This window comes from Onychostoma macrolepis, chromosome 03 (assembly GCF_012432095.1).
Source record: "Onychostoma macrolepis isolate SWU-2019 chromosome 03, ASM1243209v1, whole genome shotgun sequence".
Taxonomy (NCBI): Eukaryota; Metazoa; Chordata; class Actinopteri; order Cypriniformes; family Cyprinidae; genus Onychostoma; species Onychostoma macrolepis.
The window spans coordinates 46,961,071-46,968,564 of record NC_081157.1 but is presented as its reverse complement, the minus strand read 5'-3'; positions in this window follow the sequence as shown (position 1 = coordinate 46,968,564).

Sequence of the window (7,494 nt, the reverse complement as noted above, 5' to 3'; positions counted from 1 at the left end):
CATGCATTAAAATCATGTAATGCACACCTAGCCATGGATTAGCCCGTATGTGTAGAGGGTTATAGGTTACACACAGTATTAAATGAAGGGGGCACAATAACTGTGGAACACATATATTCTATATACTGTATTCTAATGATATATTTAAATTATATACTTGTATATTTGTAAATTATGTTTTTTCTATTATTATTTTTTTTTATCAGTATTTAATTAATTTATTTAAGGTTAGAATTTTGAATGAAAAACCAAAATGATAAAGAGGGCAAATAATTTGAGTATTTAAACATGATTGTGTCTATGCTTTTTTCCAGAAATGCATGTTATTGTTCAAGGGGTACTTGCATGGACTATCAGTGGAGGAACAGAAAGCTCTGAGATTTCATTATAAAAAGATCTTCAGTTGTGTTCTGAAGATGAACGAAAGACTTGCGGGTTTGGAACATCATGAGGGTGAGTTATTGATGACAGAATTTTCATTTTTGGGTGAACCAACCTTTTAACTTCTGTTACCTGGAGTGTTCAAAGACATTGTTAATGCAGACCAATATGCCATAAGAAATTAACTGGGAGTAGAATGAATACTTTACACAAACACTTGGTGACATCACAATTCAAGATATATTTTAAGCATACTAAATATGCCTGTGGTGAAAAGTGTAACTGAAACTTGAGAATTTCTGATCGTTTTTGTTTGTTTGTTTTTCCAGACTACATCCAAAATAGTGTTTCCACATCTGAGATGAAGGCAGTCATAAGAACCGTGCGGAACGATGAGGATAAGCTCTTCAGAAAATGAAACCTGTCTGAATAATGAGGGAATAAATGTGTGTGATTGGGTGATTTGTAAATAAACACTAAGTACATTTAGTGTAACTCTCAGCCTGTTATTTTAAGTTTAAAGAAAAGTAAAATAATTTATTGTTGCATTGCTGTTTGAGACATTCACTGTTGTTTTGTACCTTAATTTATTATATTGCAGTTGTGTAAAATAAAACTTGTTATTCTGAATATTCTGGTTGCATTTCAGTGTTACTGTACAGCATTTTATTAGTATTGCACTTTGGTAGTACTGAATTGTACTTCAGTTGTATTATTGCAGTACTACTGCAGATTTATTGCAGTAATACTGCGGTTCTACTGCAGTTGTATTTCAATAGTACTTCAGATGTATTGCAGTAAAATTGCAATAATGCAGTTTTTTCGTGTCCAAAAAACTGCATTTTTCTACATGTAACAAAAACTGCAGTATTACTTTAAAAAAAAAACTGCAGTAATTTTTTGTAAGGGATACAATATTTCCTTTTATAAACATCACAGTAGGCTACTTTTCCTTCAACAGGCCTATATCCTTCGATATAGAATAAAGAGAAAATATTGCACATAATTGATTTATAATGTTTGTTCGTTAAAATTGTGTTTTGCAGAAAATTAAAGAGCGTCATGTTTGTGTCATTCATTCCGTGATTGGTGGATCTGTGTAAAGACCGAGTGTCGGTCACCAGGTGGCGCTGTAACACTGACAGAACAAAACACCTCACACTCACAGATAGCCTTCCGACAGCAGCCCGAGATCTGATGCTTTCACTATTGTAGTGAGCCTCTAACCTGAAAATGTTTAGAAATATGCGTGTGCGTACAGTGAAGCGAAACCAAAACCAAATTTATTTATTTTTATTTACTTTTCGTATTCATCCTTTTAAGTCCTACGTACCTTTACTTTAACTTTTTATTTACAGCTAAGACACTAAACCTCATTCTCTGAGCCAGATTCTCAATAGCCTAAACCAATTTGTCAAATAAATCACATTTTTCCAAGACCTTAAACAGGCAGTTTGCAGATATCATGCACTCTTTTTACAGAACTCTAAACATTCTCACTCACTAAGACATAATTTGCACTGTGATAACCTTGTGATGCAAAACCCTAAGAAACAAACAGCTACAAGAAACTTAGCCTATTTGAATTTTGATTATTTTCAAAATGAGGACAGAAAAGTTCCCCTAGCTGAAAAAGTCACCTAACTGAAGAAGAAGAAAAAACTGTAAAATGAATTATTTCGTTGTTATTTAGCGGGTAGTTTTCACCTTGGACGGAACTTCCACTTAAATCCCATCAAACAGTTTAACCTCTTGTGCCAAAGAAATAGGCTATAACAATGCTTTTATGATCAACTTCTCAGTGTCTTCTGGTTATAAATAAGAGTGTGATAACCTTGTGATGCAAAACCCTAAACACAAGAAAGCAAAAGTTAAGCACAACTGCAACACAACTGTCACCATTTACACACAATAATTCAAAAATGTTCACACTTGTTTCTAAATATGTGAATATACAAAATATAAGCCAGTACAAAGTGTACAGATGGCATGGGTACACCCATGAATCTGAGAGGTGGAGGAAGAGCAAGAACAAGAACAAGAACAGTTATTTCAGATGAAATCAGAGCTTCATGTTCTTGTGCATAGAACAACAGAGGCAGCACAAAGAGGTCAACATACAGTAATTTGAGCAGATTCTCTGTGACCACCATAATCAGTTGGAAAGTTCAAAAGAAGAGTGGAAGAGAACAAATGTTTGACAACATTTTATTTTTTATTTATATATATTTTTTTTAATTTAATTTATTTTACTGATTATATATATATATATTTTGATGTTGTATTTTATACAGTATTTTGGTCATTTCAAAATATTCTTGTGTAGAATTGCGACATAGATATGGTGATGGTTTTTGCCTGTTGCCTGGCAAGGGACTATATGTGTATATATATATATATATATATATATATATATATATATATATATATATGTGTGTGTGTGGTGTGGTGGATCCAGCCTTGACAAGACACTACATCTGTGTCGCAGTTATACAGTAGGCTACATTTTTTGTGTAACTACATGCACTGGGCACTGTGTTCTCCATGAATGATCTGTAGTGCGTATATTATTGACTAATGAGCTTTGTTTGATTCTGACTACAGGTGAAATGGTTTTGAAGCGATTGTTGGATTTTGCCAGAAGAGTCAGGGGTTCTGGGTTAGTTCACCCAAAAATTCTGTCATTAATTACTCACCCTCATGTTGTTCCAAACCTGCAAGACCTCCGTTCATCTTCGGAACACAAATTAAGATATTTTTTTGAGCTCTCAGACCGTCCATAGACAGCAAGGGTCTTTACACGATCAAGGTCCAGAAACGTAGCTATTAAAGAGATTGGTAAAATAATCCATGTGACATCAGGGGTTAATTTTACGAAGCTACAAGAATACTTTTTGTATGCAAAGAAAACTAAAATAATGACATTCAACAAGCCGTCTCCTCTACGTCAGCATAGTGCCATTTTGGAGAATATCTGCTGGATGGAAACTGCATACGCACTCCTGTGTCAGCCGCACCACGTGGATACATCTTATATTTATCATATATTTACGCTTTGATTTGAACGAAAACAGCGCATCCGGCTAACACAGAAGAGTGTAAGCAGTTTCCGTCCAGCGGATATTCTCCAAAATGGCGTTAGGGTGACGCGGAGGAGATGATAAAGTCTTTTTTTTTCTTCTTTTGCGCACAAAAAGTATTCTCGTAGCTTCGTAAAATTATGGTTGAACCCCTGATGTCACATGGATTATTTTACCGATCTCCTTGCTCTGTTTCTGAATCTTGATCGTGTAAAGCCCCTTGCTGTCTATGGAAGGTCTGAGAGCTCTCAGATTCCATAAAAAAATATCTTAATTTGTGTTCCGAAGATGAACGGAGGTCTTACCGGTTTGGAACAACATGAGGGTCTGTAATTAATGACAGAAATTTTGGGTGAACTATCCCTTTAAGGTTTTGAGAAAATGAGTGATGGTTTCAAGAAATGTGTTTTAGCAATTCAGAAAAACTGTATACTATATTTTAGTTATCTATTTAGTTATTTATGAGCTCTCTCTCTCTCTCTCTCTGTGTGTGTGTGTGTGTGTGTGTGTGTGTTTGTTATGGAGCGAATTTTGTGCCAATATTCAACAAACAAATCCAGCGTTTTGCAAATAAACACAATCTGCTTTGCAAAGAAAAACTCGACTTTCAAACAAACGCAAACTGATTTGCAAATACAAAACTCTATTTGAGAGAAAATGCAGAGGTATGGACAAATATGTATTGTGTGTTACAACTGTGAGACTCATTTGCCTTTTTATGACGAAATGTGACTTGAATTTCTCACAAATGCGTGCAGGCAGATATTCTCACATTTGTTCAAACAGATTTTCTCACAAATGTGTGCAGGCAGATTTTCTCACGTGTGCAAACTGATTTTCTCACAAATGCAATCCAAAAACAGCAGATTGCGCTGTTGATCAATTTACGCTAGTCTGTCGAGACCCGAAACACCTCTTTACCTTTTCAGGGAATACAGCAGACCAACATGAGTGGGGAACAGGCGAGTTTCTGTCTTACTATATCTATAATTAACCATTTAGCCTAGATGTTTTCACAAAGCGTCCCCACTACAATGTTAGTGAAATTCACAATTAGTGCTGTAAAGTTGTTAATATGATCGATTAGTTCAAAAATCAGTAGTGACATGGCTAACCATTTAACTAGGCAGTCTTTCTCTATAAAAACTGATCCATTCTGTGTATCTCTTATCCTCTGTTGGATCGCGGGATATAGAATATATTGGCTACATATGTTGATACAATTGTTTAACATTCAAAACATTGCAGGGGTATGACAATATATTGTGTCACAATATATAGTAATTTTAAAATGCAAATGTATTATGGATAGCGACAATACTGTGTACCAAAAATGAAAGCTTAGACAATTTAATTTAGTATCAGATATAGTAATATCACCCAAAGAGGTCATGAATTATTAACAAAAAAAATTGAAAACAAATCACATTATTTAGTGCAATATCTAAAACTTTTAAAATGTTATAACACTGTGCAATCATTTGTGTCTAAAATAATTATGTAATTTTTTAGCTAAGCAAAACGATGAATATTTATCTTCTGGTGTCACTCTTGTCCTGTGAATTGGGGAGAAGGATCAAGTTCACGCTGATATAATACTAAATTCAGTGTTTTAATAAACAGTGGTTTACCGGTAATGCAGAAGGATTTTAACAATGGAATGATTAGAAAATAATCTTTGGGGTCGAAGACCATGGGTTTTGTCACGTTTTCATGATGACCACGAAAATAACTAAAAATACAGATACGAGTATTGCATAGTTTTAAACTGCAAAGGTTCTACTTTTATTTATGTATAGTCTTAATAACAACAGAACAATGTTCTTTTCTAAAATAAAGAAAACACAGGATGCGTTCTCTGCTGTCACTGGGAATTTTCTTCACTGGCACATTAATAAAACAGCCTGAATCTCAGTGAATATGTGCCTCACATGCATGATACATATATGCATAGAAAGCTTGACATGTCTACTTTTAAATAAACCAAAATAGAACAAATATTCTCTGATTAGGCCTATATAATCTGTCTGAAAGATTGGAGAGGTACAGTTTCTCCTGTAATGTGATCCCGCCTCACACTGAGCACTCTGTTCACATGTTAATGATCTGAGATCAGCCAGGTAAACATGTAGATACCCCTGAAAAATAGCATCAAAATGTCAAGCTTCATCATAGAATTCAGCCTACTTTCTTTTTCTGCGTGTTGGACGATGGCACGCTACACAGGTGAAGACACACTTTGGACAGCGAGGACTCTTCTCGGAGTGACTCGGATGACGAACGTTTGTATTTTGAAGAGTCACTAATATAATTCCTGACAGTAGACTTTTATTCTTAACTTCATGAGTTAAAATGTTGCTCGACTATATATAAAAAGCTACATATTTTCAGTTGGACTTTTCCAAACAGTATTCAGAGTAAAATATTGGTTGAAATATGAAATATCTCCTTACAGGCCATTTTTAGTTTTAAATGGTAGTATATAGACGGTAAATAGTAAAAAGTATGTATATAAACTACTGTATGCTATATATAAACATAAATATGATAATAAACTATGATATCCCTTACGAAAATTAAAGTTGGTTTTACTATAGTAAAAGTGTGGTAACCATGTTTTTTTTGTTTTGTTTTTTTTGCAGGTTACCATTTCTGTAATGGCAGCTTTTCTGCAAATACCATGGTATTTATTTAGTAATACCATGGTTAATTTTCGAAAGGGGTATCGGCATTTATATAGCTGAATCACAATAAAGCTCATCTGAACTTAAACTAGTTTGATTATAGTAGCCTATTTGTAATTAGTTTAGCCTATTCCTTTCAGTAGGTTGTCTATGTATAGTTTTATACTTGTTTAAACTTTTACTGCAGAGGTAGCCTACAACATTTCTCTTCACTGTAGGCTATGTCTCAACATATATAGCAGAATGACAATAAATCTTACTTGACCTAACGTAAAAATAAAATAATTTTTTGGTACACAGTTGTCGCTATCCAAAATATATCTGCATTTAGTATTACAATATATTGTGACAATTTATTGTTATACCCCTGCATTTTTTTGAATGTTGAACAATTGTATCAACATATGTAGCCAATATATTTTATATTCTGCGATCCAACAGAGGAAAAGAGATACAGAGAATGGATCAGTTTTTATAGAGAAAGACTGCCTAGTTAAATGTTTAGCCATGTCACTACTGATTTTTGAACTAATCAATCATGTTAACAACTTTACAGCACTAATTGTGAATTTCAATAACATTGTAGTTGGGACGCTTTGTGAAAACACCTAGGCTAAATGGTTAATTATAGATATAGTAAGACAGAAACTCACCTGTTCCCCACTCATGTTGGTCTGCTGTATTCCCTGAAAAGGTAAAGAGGTGCTTCGGGTCTCGAGAGACTAGCGTAAATTGACCAATTGCATTTGTGAGAAAATCTGTTTGCACAAATGTGAGAAAATCTCCCTGCACGCATTTGTGAGAAAATCAAGTCACATTTCGTCATAAAAAGGCAAATGAGTCTCACAGTTGTAACACATAATACATATTTGTCCATACCTCTGCATTTTCGCTCAAATAGTTTTGTATTTACAAATCAGTTTGCATTTGTTTGAAAGACCAGTTTTCTTTGCAAAGCAGATTGTGTTTATTTGCAAAACACTGGATTTGTTTGATGAATATTGGCACAAAATTCGCTCCATAGTTTGTGTGTAAATGTATAGGTTAATGTTGACAGTTTCACTCTGCCCCCTAGAGGCGAAAAGCCCAACAACTACCCCAGCCAATATATTTCCTTTGTTCTTTTGCAGAATATATATACAGTATGTAATATATATGTATGTATATATATATATATATATATATATATATATATATATATACATATATACACACACACACACACACACACACATATATATATATATATATATATATATGTGTGTGTGTGTAAATGTGTCAGATTTGGAATTTCTCTTTATTCGAGCTCAGGTTTAATGCCGTTCATTACCATTCCCAAATTACAGTTA